The following is a 14,677-nucleotide window of genomic DNA, read 5'->3' as shown; positions in this document are numbered from 1 at the left end:
GGAGATCCAACCAGTCCATTCTGAAGGAGATCAGCCCTGGCATTTCTTTGGAAGGAATGATGCTAAAGCTGAAACTACAATACTTTGGCCACCTCATGCGAAGAGTTGACTCATTGGAAAAGACTCTGATGCTGGGAGGGATTGGGGGCAGGAGGAGAAGGGGACGACAGAGGATGAGATGGCTGGATGGCATCATTGACTCGATGGACGTGAGTCTGGGTGAACTCCGGGAGTTGGTGATGGACAGGGAGGCCTGGCGTGCTGTGATTCATGGGGTCACAAAGAGTCAGACACGACTGATTGACTGAACTGAACTGAACTGTCTGTGTATAGACTATATCACTGCTCCTTCTTACTCATCCCTCCTGTATCATGGCCTTTTCCATGAAACCTTGCAATGTCCCCTCATCATGTGCTGATATTCCCTTTCTCTTGCCCTCAGATACGGTTGTTAAGTCTTGGTTTGGCCAATAGAATGAGGCAGAAGTGACAGTGTGCCCACTCAGAACCTTAGCTTCAGGAAGTGTGTTCACTTGCTGTCTTTACCTCTATCCACACCATGAGAAGAACATACTCAGGCTCTCCTGCTAGTCCCAGACGAAGGATGAGGGGTGTGGAGTGAAACCAAGTCATTGTCGTTTAGCCCAGCTCACATCAAACTCACAATGAGCCAACACTCAGGCCCATGAAAATAATTATAGTTAACCATTGAGTTGTGAGATGGTCTGTTATGCAGCAGATTTTGACAGTAACTGTTACACTCTCCTATGTCACCGCTCAACAAATTGCTTTGTTAAACTCTGAAATAGAAATCTACCACACAGTTCCACTATAGATATCACAAATAAAATGATAACTGCTCCCTTCAAGTCCTATTTTAAAAGCATAGATTACACTCCAAATTAAATTAAAATTGTTTGATTAATGATTAAATGATTAATTGATTAATCTCAGATTACTTAACAAATCTTTGGTCTGTTTCAAATTGGAACACAAATGTCTGCTTTTAAATGATCAGTACCTATATTGATCGTTCATGATTTGGTGAGAGGAATTAATGCATTGTTGCTGCTTATGATACTAAATAACGTGGTTATATTTAACATCGTTTTTAATCCATAATCTTAAAGTTCTTAATAAAGAAACAATTTATGAGAATAATAATAAAGGTAAGAACATTATTCCGAAATCTCCAAAAATGTACTTTAATTTGAATTCCTGTGGATCAGAGTGGGCCCTAGGAAGCATTACTACCAACAAAGCTAGTGGAGGTGATGGAATTCCAGCTGAGTTATTTCAAATTCTAAAAGATGGATGCTGTTAAAGTGCTGCACTCAATATGTCAACAAATTTGTAATGCTCAGCATTGGCCATAGGACTGGAAAAGGTCAGTTTCCATTCCAATCCCAAAGAAGAGCAGTGCCAGAGAATGCTCAAACTACTGGACAATTGTGCTCATTTCCCACACTAGTGAGACTATGTTCAAAATCCTTCAAGCTAGGCTTCAGCAGTATATGAACTGAGAACTTTCAGGTGTTCAAGCTGGATTTAGAAAAGGCAGAAGAACCAGAGATCAAATTGCCAACATTCATTAAATCACAGAGAAAGCAAGGGAATCCCAGAAAAACATGTACTTCTGCTTCATTGACTATGAGAAAGTCTTTGACTGTGTGGATCACAACAAACGGTGGAAACTTCTTAAAAAGATGGGAATACAAGGCCACCTTTCCTGTCTCCTGAGAAACCTGTATGCAGGTCAAAAAGCAATAGTTAGAACCTTACATGGAACAACTGACTAGTTCAAAATTGGGAAAGGAGTACGACAAAGCTGTATGTTGTCACCCTGTTTATTTAACTTATATGCAGAGTATATCATATGAAGTGCTGGGCGGGATGAGTCACAAGCTGGAATCAAGACTGCTGAGAGAAATATCAACAACCTCAGATATGTAGATGATACCACTCTAGTGGCAGAAAGTGAAGAGGAACTAAAGTGCCTTTAACTAGGGTGAAAAAAAAGAGAGTGAAAGCTGGCTTAAAACTCAACATTCAAAAAACTAAGATCATGGCATCTGGTTCCATCAGTCAGTCAGTCAGTCAGTTCAGTCACTCAGTCGTGTCCGACTCTTTGTGACCCCATGAATTGCAGCACGCCAGGCCTCCCTGTCCATCACCAACTCCCGGAGTTCACCCAGACTCACGTCCATCGAGTCAGTGATGCCATCCAGCCATCTCATCCTCTGTCGGCCCCTTCTCCTCCTGCCCCCAATCCCTCCCAGCATCAGAGTCTTTTCCAATGAGTCAACTCTTCGCATGAGGTGGCCAAAGTACTGGAGTTTCAGCTTTAGCATCATTCCTTCCAAAGAAATGCCAGGGCTGATCTCCTTCAGAATGGACTGGTTGGATCTCCTTGCAGTCCAAGGGACTCTCAAGAGTCTTCTCCAACACCACAGTTCAAAAGCATCAATTCTTCAGCGCTCAGCCTTCTTCACAGTCCAACTCTCACATCCATACATGACCACAGGAAAAACCATAGCCTTGACTAGACGGACCTTTGTTAGCAAAGTAATGTCTCTGCTTTTGAATATGCTATCTAGGTTGGTCATAACTTTCCTTCACTTCATGGCAAATAGAAGGGGAAAAAATTAGAAGCAGTGGCAAATTTATTTTCTTGGGCTCCAAAATCACTGTGGGTGGTGACTACAGCCTTGCAATTAGAAGACTTGCTTCTTGGAAAGAAAGCCATGATAAACCTAGACAGCATGTTAAAAAGCAAAGACATCTCCTTCCTGACAAAGGTCTGCAGAGTCAAAGCTAGGTTTTTCCAGTAGTCAGGTATGGATGTGAGAGTTGGACCATGAAGAAAGCTGAGCACTGAAGAATTGATGCCTTCAAATTGTGGTACTGGAGAAGACTCTTCAGAGTCCCTTGGACTTCAAGGAGAACAAACCAGTCAATCCTAAAGGAAATCAAACCTGAATATTCATTGGAAGGACTGATGCTGAAGCTTTAGCTCCAATACTTTGGCCACCTGATGCGAAGAGCTGCCTCACTGGAAAATCCCCTATGCTGGGAAAAAATGAGGGTAGGAGGAGAAGAGGGCAGCAGAGGATGAGATGGTTAGGTAGCATCACTGACTCAATGGACATGAACTTGAGCAAACTTCGGGAAGTAGTGGAGGACAGGGAAGCTGGTGTACTGCAGTCCATGGAGTCACAAAGAGTCAAACACAACTTAGCAACTGAACAACAACAATGGATTAAATTGAGGAGTGACTGTTTATTCATGCAACAGACAGTGCTTCAGTACAGGTGCTGTGCCTCTTCAAATTCTCTAGAGATAAAAAGAAGACACACTTTGTGGTTGAGTTGACACTATTAGATGATAGCTATGTGTATAAAAGGTAAGGGATGTATTTTATGTGTTCATCACGGGAAACAATAGTCTTATACCAAAAGCATTAGTACTATGTGTTCCTAAGAATAAACAATTTTTAGAGTGGTTTTTTTAAAAAAAGAAGAAGACACACTCTGGTTGGTTAATGTCCAGCCAATGGAGTGGGTTACAAGTGTCCACCTTGGTTGCAAGAAGTTATAGAGAAGATGCAGGGGAGAGACAGAGGAAAGGAAAGAGGGAAAGAGGAAGGGAAGAAAAAAGGAAGAAAAGGTGGAGATAACACAAGCAAGGTTATGAGACTCAAGAAATGAATGGATCACAGAGAAGAGCATTTGAGAAGGGCAAGCACCTTAAAACATGCTTGTCAGGAGACACCACACGGTGTGACTGTTACAGGACTCCAGGTCAAAGACACGGTATAATCACAGTACACACAGGACCCAAAAGAGAACATGTCTCTGTTATCTGCCTTCAGTACTCTTTCGTCAGCTTCTTTATCATTTCTTAACATCACAATCTAATATTCCCTGACACTCAAGACTAAGTTTCCCTCCTTCGAGCTTTCTGGTCTCCCTGGATTTATCTCATCCTACTTTTTAGTGCACTATATAGTAACTACCTGTCTACACATCTATATCCCCACCAGAGTATAACCAGAGTATAAGTTCAATGATTAACACCATTTTAATACATAATCTTAAAGTACTTGTAAAAGAAAAATTGTTTAAGAGTAGTAATAAAGGTAAGAACATTATTCTGAAAGCTCCAAAAATGCACTTTAACTTTGGTTCCTGTGAATTAAGTTGGACAAGTCTATTTTGTTTAGTCATTGTGAGCCCAGCACTAGAACAAAACCTGACATGTGGTGGGTTCGATGAGCATGCCAAAGTAATAAGATTCATTTATCTATGATCCCTGATGCTTGATAAATGAATATCTACATGCTGCATTTACAATATATACATGTTGCATTTGCAAACATCTCATTCACTTTCAGTTCATTTCACGGGGATTTTATTTCACTTTAGTTCCTGAAAATCCTTGGAGAGTCTGAGCCCAAATAATAAAAGATACCTAGATAAGTAATTTTTAAAAATATACAATAAATTCTTGCCAGCTTTGAGTCAATTCAAATGACTTTAACATTTCCATTGATGTGATGATCACAACTGCCATTTCATTTTCATACATTATTTATCCAAGCAGTTATGGAATGAATAAACATCATCTAAGAAATTAAGTTGCAATGAGTTGCCTCTGGAGATTTCATGAATTACGATAGTTATGTTTCCTTCTGAAGTAACTAAAAGTTTATGTCCCTGAGGGTTTGATAGTTTACAAGGAAAGTAACATCAGCTTGGGGGAAATCTAACTTTTTTTTCTGATTATAAAAGTAAAACTCATTTATAGAAAATCTTAGATAAAACTATCATAAAGAAGTACATAGAAAACTGGATTAAAATAGTGAACCAAGAATATCTCCGCTCCAAGTCAAAATCCCTTAAAATGGGAGAAATGTATCATTTCAAAGGAATAAACACATACAGTGCTAGAAAACCAAAAGGCATGGCAGTAAGAGCTTAGATAAGAAATCCTGCCAAGTAGAAAGCATAAAGATCAGACTGGCAATGAAGTCCACACCCAAAATGCAGGTCAGGAGAAAGCTGCCATAGAAATTAGAGTAATTCCAGAGGCCAAACCAGCTCAACATCCCTGAATTCCAAAAACAAGAAGAGGCACGGGGGTATTCCTTCTCAAACTGGTTTCAGGACGGCAAGGCTGAGCTGTGCCAAATCTGTCTGGGAAGGGCTCCTGGTGCCAGGGTTGGAGGAAAGGGGAGAGAAACAGATCTATCTCTGCAAGAACACAGCAAGTGCAGCAGGAAGAACAAGCAGGGAGCAGCATGTTCCAGTGGTGATTTCTCGCCAAATGCAAGGCGACAGCTCTGTGAGTTGGTTCTTCTGATTCTGAAGACACCCACAATGTCCCACAGCTAGCGAAGCTGGGCAGTGCCTCCAGCAATGCGACTAGTCTGGGGACAGTACTCCTCCACCCAGAAGACAGGCTCATCACAGATCACTCCCACTCAAATATGAAAGATATCTTTTTCAAAATTATTGATTGTTGTATCAGTCAGAATCCAGTCAGGAAGATCAAATCATACCACTTATTTGAACAGAGACTTTGATATGAAGAATTGCTAAGCAAATAGAAACAATTGTTAGAGGTGTCTGGTAAGGAACCCACTTGCCAATGCAGGAGATGTAAAAGACACAGGTTTGATCCTGGGTCGGAAGATTCCCCTGGAAAAGGAAATGGCTACCCATTCCAGTATACTTGCCTGGAGAATCCCATGGACAGAGGAGCCTTGCAGGTTACACTCCATAGCGTCGCAAAGAGTCAGACACAACTGATGTAGAAGACTAATATTAAAGGTAACTGAAAGGGGTTAAAAGAGATGCTAACTTAAGGGCTCATCCATGGAAGACTGGACAAACAAATTTGCTAAGGACTTAGAATGGAATACTATTTGTCCTTAGAAAGGAAGGAAACTATAGTACATGCCACGACATGGATGAAACTTGAGGACATTACGCTAAAATAAGCCAATAACAAAGGAAAATCACTCTGATTCCTTTTATACAAAGTATCTAAAGTAGTCAAATTCTGGTAAAGCATTTGCCTGTCAATAACTTTGCCAACAAAGGTCCGTTTAGTCAAGACTATGGTTTTTCCAGTGGTCATGTATGGATGTGAGAGTTGGACTGTGAAGAAAGCTGCACACGGAAGAATTGATGCTTTTGAACTGTGGTGTTGTAGAAGACTCTTGAGAGTCCCTTGGACTGCAAGGAGATCCAACCAGTCCATTCTGGAGGAGATCAGCCCTGGGTGTTCTTTGGAAGGAATGATGCTAAAGCTGAAACTCCAGTACTTTGGCCACCTCACGTGAAGAGTTGACTCATTGGAAAGGACTCTGATGCTGGGAGGGATAGGGGGCAAGAGGAGAAGGGGACGACAGAGGATGAGATGGCTGGATGACATCACCAACTTGATGGACATGAGTTTGAGTGAACTCCGGGAGTTGGTGATGGACAGGGAGGCCTGGCGTGCTGTGATTCATGGGGTCGCAAAGAGTTGGACACGACTGAGTGACTGAACTGAACTGAACTGTGGGAAATGGAGCAGATGAGAGTTTGGTCCCTGTGTTGGAAAGATCCCCTGCAGGAGGAAATAGCAACCCAGTCCAGTATTCTTGCCTGGAGAATCTCATAGGCAGAGGTGCCTGGCGGGCTACAGTCCATGGGGTCACAAAGAGTCGGACATGACTGAGCGACTGAGCATCCATGCAAAGTAGCCAAATTCACAGAGATGGAAAGTCAAATGTTCATTGCCAAGAGAGTGGGAGTGGGTGGGAGGGCAGGGAAGGAGTAGGGAGTTATTGTTTAATGAACACAAAGATTCAGTTTTACAAAATGAAAGAGTTTGGGAGATTGGTTCATGGGACAATATGGATGTACTTAACATTACTAAATTGTACATTTTTAAATGGTTAATATGGCAAATTTTATGTGCATATGTTTAACCACAATTTTAATTTAAAAAAATTTTTTAATGTTTTCAGAGAACTCTAAGGTATCATTTAAGCAGCAAGTATGGGAAACAGCTGCTACTCGTAGGGCTTGAGGGAACAAAAGGAAGAGGTGGGATTATTAAAATTTAGAAACTTAAAGGAGGGCTTCGAGGGTCCTAGGATGGATATACCAGAGGAAGGAGCTCCAGAAGGCTGGGCTGGCTGATCAGGAATGGGGTGTCATGGGGCTGCTGCTGTAAGTGGTGGAAAACTGCCAGGCAGCTTCCGCTGGGGGGCAGCGTGCCGGGTGGGGTGAGGAAACCTGGAACGACTCTCGTAGGTAGAGGGGGAACAGGCAGAGCAAGTCCTTTTCTTCTCCTCCAGCCTCCCTGTCTCCCTCCGACAACCCGCAATGGCACAGACCGACATGGAGCCCGCTGGAAAAGCAGAGAGGTGGTTTGAAGTGTTCCAGCTCCAGCATCACAAAGCCAAATAGCAAAGAGTCAATTTGGCGCTGAAATACAAGAGATACAACAGATCCAACAGCTTAACAGCTGACACAAACATTGAAAGAATGGCAATGGTGCAAGGGGGTAAGGGAAGGAAACCTTTGCTAGCCCCTCCTAGATTCTGTGCCTGGGACCTGCGAATTCAACCAAGAGAAGACAGATTAACACAGAAAAGGCACACAGTGATTCGATATTTATTTATTTTTACATTTATTTACTTGGGGCCTAGTTGCAGTATGCAGAATCTTCAGTCTTCGTTGTGGCACTCAGGACCTTTATGTGGCATGTGGGGTCTAGTTCCCTGGCCGGGGATCAAACCCGAGTGCAGAGTCTTAACCACTGGGCCACCAGGAAAGTCCCAAGACAAACTTTATTTGACATTAATGTTTTCATTTTTACATGCACAGAGGTCTTCATAGTAAAGAAGTGAAGACCCAAGGAAGGAATTAATCTAGAGGTGGGGAGTGGAGGGTGGAGGTGCTTCTATTTTAACAAAGGGTGATAAATTGTGGAGAACTGACAAGGCAGAGGAAAAGGATCTTGGGCTTGAGAGGGAGCAGGGGCGGGGGGCAGACCATGGAAATTGTGGGAAAGTAACTGTGGAGTCCAAGCCAGGAGTCACTTTGGTCAAGTTTGTGTGTGCAGCCCTATCTCAGCACTAACTTTCTATTTTCAGTGGTAAGGGTTGTTCTCCAGATACAGGGAGGGAGAAAGGGATCACCTTCACAAAGGGAAGTTTATGCCCTACTTTTAGGTAGATAGGAGGTGGGGGCAAGAAGCTGTTTCTACATGTGCAGCTTCTTCATTGCCTTCAGTTGAAAATAATCTTTATGGCAAAGTGGCCTATTAGTGGCTGTCACATACAGATATGATATTCATATGTCATCAGCAAAAAAGAAAGTTACCAAATTTACTTAAGATTTCCACCACTTTTTAAAGCAAAGACCTATATCCATACTAAAGTTCTACTAAAATTTATCAATGTTCAGGTTTTACTAAAAATACAAAAATATTTTGACATTTTAATAATTTGTATTTCTTGATTTTTCACATCTATCTTCATTTGTGACTATGCCTGATCTATAATGCTCAGCAAATAGTATCTCTGGAAATTAGTTTCAAAATTATTTGGTATATCCTGTCTCTCACAATGATTACTGGCCTTCCCTGGTGGCTCAGACAGTAAAGAATCTGCCTGCAACACAGGAGACCTGGGTTCCATCCCTGAATCAGGAAGATCACCTAGAGAAGGGAATGGCTACCCACTCCAGTATTCTTGCCTGGAGAATTCAAGGACAAAGGAGCCTTGTGGTCTATAGTCCATGGAGTTGTAGAGTCGTACACGACTGAGCGACTTTAAATGTTTTTCTTTCCCTGTTTTAATTTCCTTATATTTAATGCAATATCATTTTATTGCATATTTCTCATATAATTTTGGCCTAGAAAATTTTTCTCTAAAAGTTTTTAAAATATTTTGAATCCTTTTAAAACTTGATGGCTAAACATAGATCCCTTTAGGTTTCTTATAAACTTCTGCAAACATCTGTTCATAGTAAATAGCGATTAGAGTACCAATTCATTATTTATTTCTTGATCTGCCCAAGACTGTGATTCACCCCATCTGAGCATCTTCTGCTATTCTGCCTAACTCTTCCAAAGCATCTTGTATCATATCTAAATTAAATCTAATTGCTTTCACAACATTTCCCAACCATGTTATCAGAGAGTGGTTGCAGATCAAAGTGATATGTATTTCTTCAAAATATGCCATCTTTACACTGGTCCAGAGATTATCATACCTAATCTCTGAATTGTTCCCTCAAAATGTGATTGCAGTTGGCACAGCTGAGGCCACATCGCCTAGTAACAAATTCATGGTTGTAATTCAGTTGGGCGCAAAGAATGGTTCCGTATATTTCAGACAAGTCGAACTTGTGCACCTTTTTCTTAACCAGCCACGTCAGTGGCATTGTGCTAGGCTGCCTTCCTTCATCTTTTAAATTAATACTGAGTCTGAAGGTTTTCAGTTCTTCAATTAACTTTTTTTAATGTCCTCTTTGCAGCAGGTGTAAAATCAATGAAATACTTATTTCAACCTTCTTGGTTTTGCCTTCTGTTTTAACAATGTGTACAATACACTTCAGTTGTTTAACACAACTTTTGTCCCTGCCGCAATCTGATCCAATTGCCTTTGATGGTTACACCATTTTAAAATTTCTTGTATGATACTTTGTGTCACTTAATTACCTATTAATCAATAATGATAGATTGAATTCTCCATCCTAGATAGTGATCATTTGTTTCATAGTTCATTTTCCATCCATATTCAAATTATTGCTACTAACCTTAGAAATTTTGCTCAGTAAATATCACACCACAAAATCCTCATTATGCTTTGCTTTTAAGAGCATCACACCCATCCTGTCTAGCTCTGTCAGTATTCTGCATTTATTTGTCTTGGTGGAATACTATCAACTGTTTGCTATTTACTCAGCCTTTTTGTTCCCATCCAGAAATTGCATGTGAGCCTTCTTGTGTGCGAGTGACATTTCATAATGGTAATTAAATCTTCACTCAGGGAAGAATGAGGAGTTGCAGGGATTTCTTCTGACATGTTCAAGCTATGAATTTAATTAGAACAATTTTCTGACTCATTTTCTTTCATTTTGTATTAATAATTAAGTCCTCATTAAATAAAACATGTGTAATGCCTGCTTCATGTGAGTCAAGTTCAGTGAAGATCTGCTACCTTTTTGGTTTTCAATCTATAAAAATTTAGACATATGACTTCTTTGAAAGCTTTCTCTTTTTTTCAGCTTATTGCTTTGTTCTGAGCTACACTCTTATGTTGTCCATTTTAATTTCTGTACAATCTCAGCTGGTATTCATTCTCAGTGATCTAGGAACTTCTGCCTCCCAAATCTTCCTGTGCTATGAAAGACCATCACACTTCATGAATCCTTTAGATCATCCTTGCAAAGGAAACATACCAACCTCCTCTGAATTATTTAAGTTTTAGTATTTGTGCTACCAAAGTAAGCACCTTAGTTATATTTGAAGTCTCAATCAAGGGCCAGTGGGCAAACGGGTTAAATCCAATCCACTGCCTATTGAAGTTTTGTTGAAACACAGCCATGCCCCTTCATTGACATATTGTCTGTGGCTGCTTTTACTCCATCACAGCAGAGTGAGTCATTGTAACAAACAGACCATATGGCCTACAAAACTGAAAATACTTATTATCAGGCCCTTCACAGAACAAGTTTGCTGCCTCCTGTCTTAGAAGATGGCAGAGAATCTGCCTGCCAATTCAGGAGACTCAGGAGATGTGGGTTTGATCCCTGGGTCGGAAAGATCCCCTAGAGAAGGAAATGGTAACTCACTCCAGTATTCTTGCCTGGAAAATTCCATGGACAGAGGACCCAGGTGGGCCCGTGTCCATGGGGTCTCAAAGAGCAGACACAACTGAGTGACTGAGCATGCATGTGTGGCCCAGCAGAGCAACAAGATGAAAGAAACCTGGGTCCCCAGGTGGGCTGGAGGTTAGAGAGAGCCCAGCCAGCCGGTCTGGTTGAACTGGACATTAGAATCCTCTTGAACTGGACCTTAAAAGGAAATAGACTTCTGTCTTTCCTGTGCCCTCTAGATTTTCATGGTGTCAGAATTAACTGCAATGCAACATGATTAACCATCGTGTAACGAATCAGTTTGGTGATGGATGTGTACCAGTGTGCCTATGCACTCAGTCAGATCAGACTCTGCGATCCTACGGACTGTAGCCCACCAGACTCCTCTGTCCCTGGAATTCTCCAGGCAAGAACACTGGAGTGGGTTGCCATTCCCTTCTGCAATGCATGCTAGAACATAACAAAAGCCATTGGTTCATACATGACTGGGAATACCTGGTTTTCTTCAATTAGAGATGTATTTACCCCACACCCACTGCGCTAACTGGAACACACTTCCCTATCAAAAACTAATGCAGAAGAAAGTTGTTTATGTTTGCATACCAACTTTGTAACAATTCAGCGTAACTTCTTCCTCCTTGATAATAAATGACTGGTTTCAAGTAAACATAATTTGATTATTTGCTACCTTCCAGAATACATGCATGTTCTTATTTAGTGCATCTGAGTTGTGTGTAAACTTGATTGAAAACAGAAATGAGAGTGTCTTCACCTCTGTATACAGTTTGGTTTTCCTAATATAAGAGACTTCAGTAACAAGAAAATCTTGCCCTTTTAATAATAACGCCAAACAATCTCAACAAGACCCCAGATGACAACATTCTGAAGGAATGTGAAACACAGTATAACCTTGAAGGTGATACACTCCCCTCGAGCCCCATGGCAAACTTCTCAGAAGTTCAAGGAAGCTATGTGCTTGAAAATCTCAGCACCACTATTGTGCTACAGTTTTAAAAGGGGGGAGTGGGGCAGACAGACAGCCCACGGTTTTAGGAGACGTCCTTCATTGCGCTGATGGTCTGATGGCTCCAGACTCAGAGAAATGTATTCATGTAACAAATGTTGACTAGATTCCTGCTAAGTGGTGGGCCCTGAGTTCAGGATGGTGAGCAAAAAGCGTGGTTCTTGTCCTCAAAATAACTCACAGTCTAGTGTGTGTGTGGTGGGTATAAGCGCTGTCGTGACCTGACTATTCCTCAGCTGTGTGATCTTGGGTAAATCAGTAGTTGTGTATCAGGCAACATTTGTGTTGTTGTTTATAAAGAAGAGAAAATATCCAGCAGCCTCACCTTCTTGCTGAGAGACTCCAAGGAGATTGTCTGGGTGGCTCTGGATGTAGATATCATGGGATGTGTCTAGACCTAGATATCATATCCTGGCAGGGTATGAGTACAGGAATGGAGGTCAGGATGGACCTCCAGGGGCTACCAGAGTTATGTGCACATTTTTTTTCCCTCTATGTCGAGGGCATGTAACTGCCTGCTGGCCATGCCAGGGAGAAAGGCGGCTGTGTCAAGGACAGTGTCTTGCCTGGAAGGAATCATGTGAACACGTCCAAAGGAGGAAGAACCTAAGAAACGTACGGTTGGCCCAAATTCAGACTCGCTGACTTTCACAAAGCCAGTCCTTACTGGCCAACCAGAGAGACGTGCCACGTGAAGGAGAGGAGAGGTTTGGGGAAGGTGATGAGGGACCAGGGCTGGAGGGTGTGGGAGACCTGGAGCTGGGACGGTATCCGGTTATCTGTCCTCCGCTTCTCTGGAAGGCTTTTTTCAATTCTTTTCCCAGGAGTTCATCTTAAGAGCTCTGGTAAGAAATATTTTAACTGAGGGAGATAACGAATACAAGTTTGCTTATCACAGGCTGTTTCCAAAGCCACAGAGATGTAGGCGCTGAGAACAGTGTTTCTAAGCCTTTTTTTTTTTCCCTGCTAAGGAGAAAAAAATAAATTTAAAGTTAATTTAAATGAATGAATACATTTTAACTTTAAATTAAATTTCCCCCTGTTGAAAGATATCGAGTACCAAGGGCTAGGATTTTTGTCAGTTTTGATTGAACTTTGGAAGGTCAAAAACTATTGTAATATCTATATTACAATGGTCACCCCTTCAAGGATAGTATCCCCTCTGTTGAAAATGCACACTCTAGAAAAGCAGGGAGAATTCTTCAACAGATTGGAAAACAGTCCACAGGATCCTCCCATTCAAGGTTCCCAGGTCCCACAGTACCTGTGTCCCAGTGACATACTAGACCCCAGAGCATGCGGAACCAAGGAAATAGACCTGGGGTGCCAGGGACCACCAGGAAGTAGGTGTCCCTGGGATGCATGTGTCTGTAAGGTTCTGCCTCAAATACACCCTGATCTGAAATCAAACTATGAAAAGAAGGAAAAAGCAAAGTCAACACATATAAAGAACTTTCAGAAAGCAATTTAAGTTTAAATGCCAGATTGATTAGCTAATATTTACACTTATTCTGTGCAACACCTGAGATAAGACAGTCAACGAGATTTGTCGATTTTTTTTCTTGGCTGTGCCTGGTCTTTGTTGTGACACACAAGATCTTTGATCTTGGTTGCAGCGTGTGAACTCCCAGTTGCAGAGTGTGGGATCGAGTTCCCTGGCCAGGGATGAAACCTAGGCCCTCTGCATTGGGAGCGGGGAGTCTTCGCCACTGGACCACCAGCAAAGCCCCTGGGTTTGTTGATCTTAATGTCAGTCTTGTGTTGGTCATTTGGAACTAAGAGGTTCAGATGTTGTGTGAGTCTGAAGTTGGAGGTGAGGAGCCACCTCTGTGGTTTCCACAAAGGAAGTCTTTTCCATCTTTATGTCCAGCCATTCAAGATGGATCCAGCGATTCACTGCTTTGAAACATCTTGCTTTGCAAGCCTGAATTGAAGAAAGTTCTCAGAAAAACAAAGGTAAGGAGACTCTTCACCAAGCTCATCTACATTCTAGAAAATTCTAACAGGAAGCGAATCAGAAGGTGCAGCAGATCTTATTCAATTTCTCTAGGAGCCTTGGCATGGACTATTTTGTGGAGCTGAGCTAATACCATTCTGGTTTGAAGGACCAAATGTCCTCATGGCTTACAATGACTTGTCTGTATAAATTGTTTCTGATTTGAAATGTTGTTTCTCTGTCTTTCTGTCTTAGTTTCTCGGTGCATTTTTAGACTTCTGCCAAAGATCTGATACTCAGGAGAAATTAAAATCAACAGAGAAATTAATTGGCCAGATTCTTAGGTAGTGATGGTGCTCTGCAGGAGAATTCTTCTGTGGAGAAAACTGAGCTCCTTGAGGACATAATTAAAGGTAATTCGAATCCAGATGTGAGACAGAGAAGTAGATCAGGACAGAGGCTCAGCACAAAATTTCATGGTGGGGGTGAGCAGGTGAGGGTGGGCAGGAAGGGGAGAGGGGAGAGCTGCAGGCAAAATAAGCTATTAAGACGAAAAACACTTAAGTGTGTTGTTACCAAATCCACCTTAACCATATCAAGTCTTGGGCAAAAGAAATTTTCACGTCACTGGGCAAAAGAAGTTTTCATTCCCGTGTGACAGAAGCGTTGGGTGAAACCAGACTCCCAAAATTAGTCCACGTGGATTAAACTTCAGCACTCAGGGATGAAGGAGGCAGCATTGCATTATCACAGTCAGTACACATCAGGCAATAGATAACATCTTCTGGTTGAGACTTCAGCTGTATTTTATTAGGAACTGGGCAGAAATACTAA

The 14,677-nt window shown here is 41.7% G+C and overlaps 1 non-coding gene across 1 annotated transcript; it reads right to left on the bottom strand.

Moving 5' to 3' along the window:
- Positions 1-10,411: 10,411 nt before the first annotated feature.
- On the bottom strand, positions 10,412-10,519 carry LOC133237909 (U6 spliceosomal RNA). The gene has a single exon (XR_009733416.1). It is a non-coding gene; the product is annotated as a U6 spliceosomal RNA (small nuclear RNA).
- Positions 10,520-14,677: the final 4,158 nt, after the last annotated feature.

Source organism: Bos javanicus, chromosome 24 (genome assembly GCF_032452875.1).
Source record: "Bos javanicus breed banteng chromosome 24, ARS-OSU_banteng_1.0, whole genome shotgun sequence".
Classification (NCBI taxonomy): domain Eukaryota; kingdom Metazoa; phylum Chordata; class Mammalia; order Artiodactyla; family Bovidae; genus Bos; species Bos javanicus.
The sequence above is the reverse complement of the archived record's forward strand: the minus strand, read 5'-3'. Positions and strand labels throughout refer to the sequence as shown.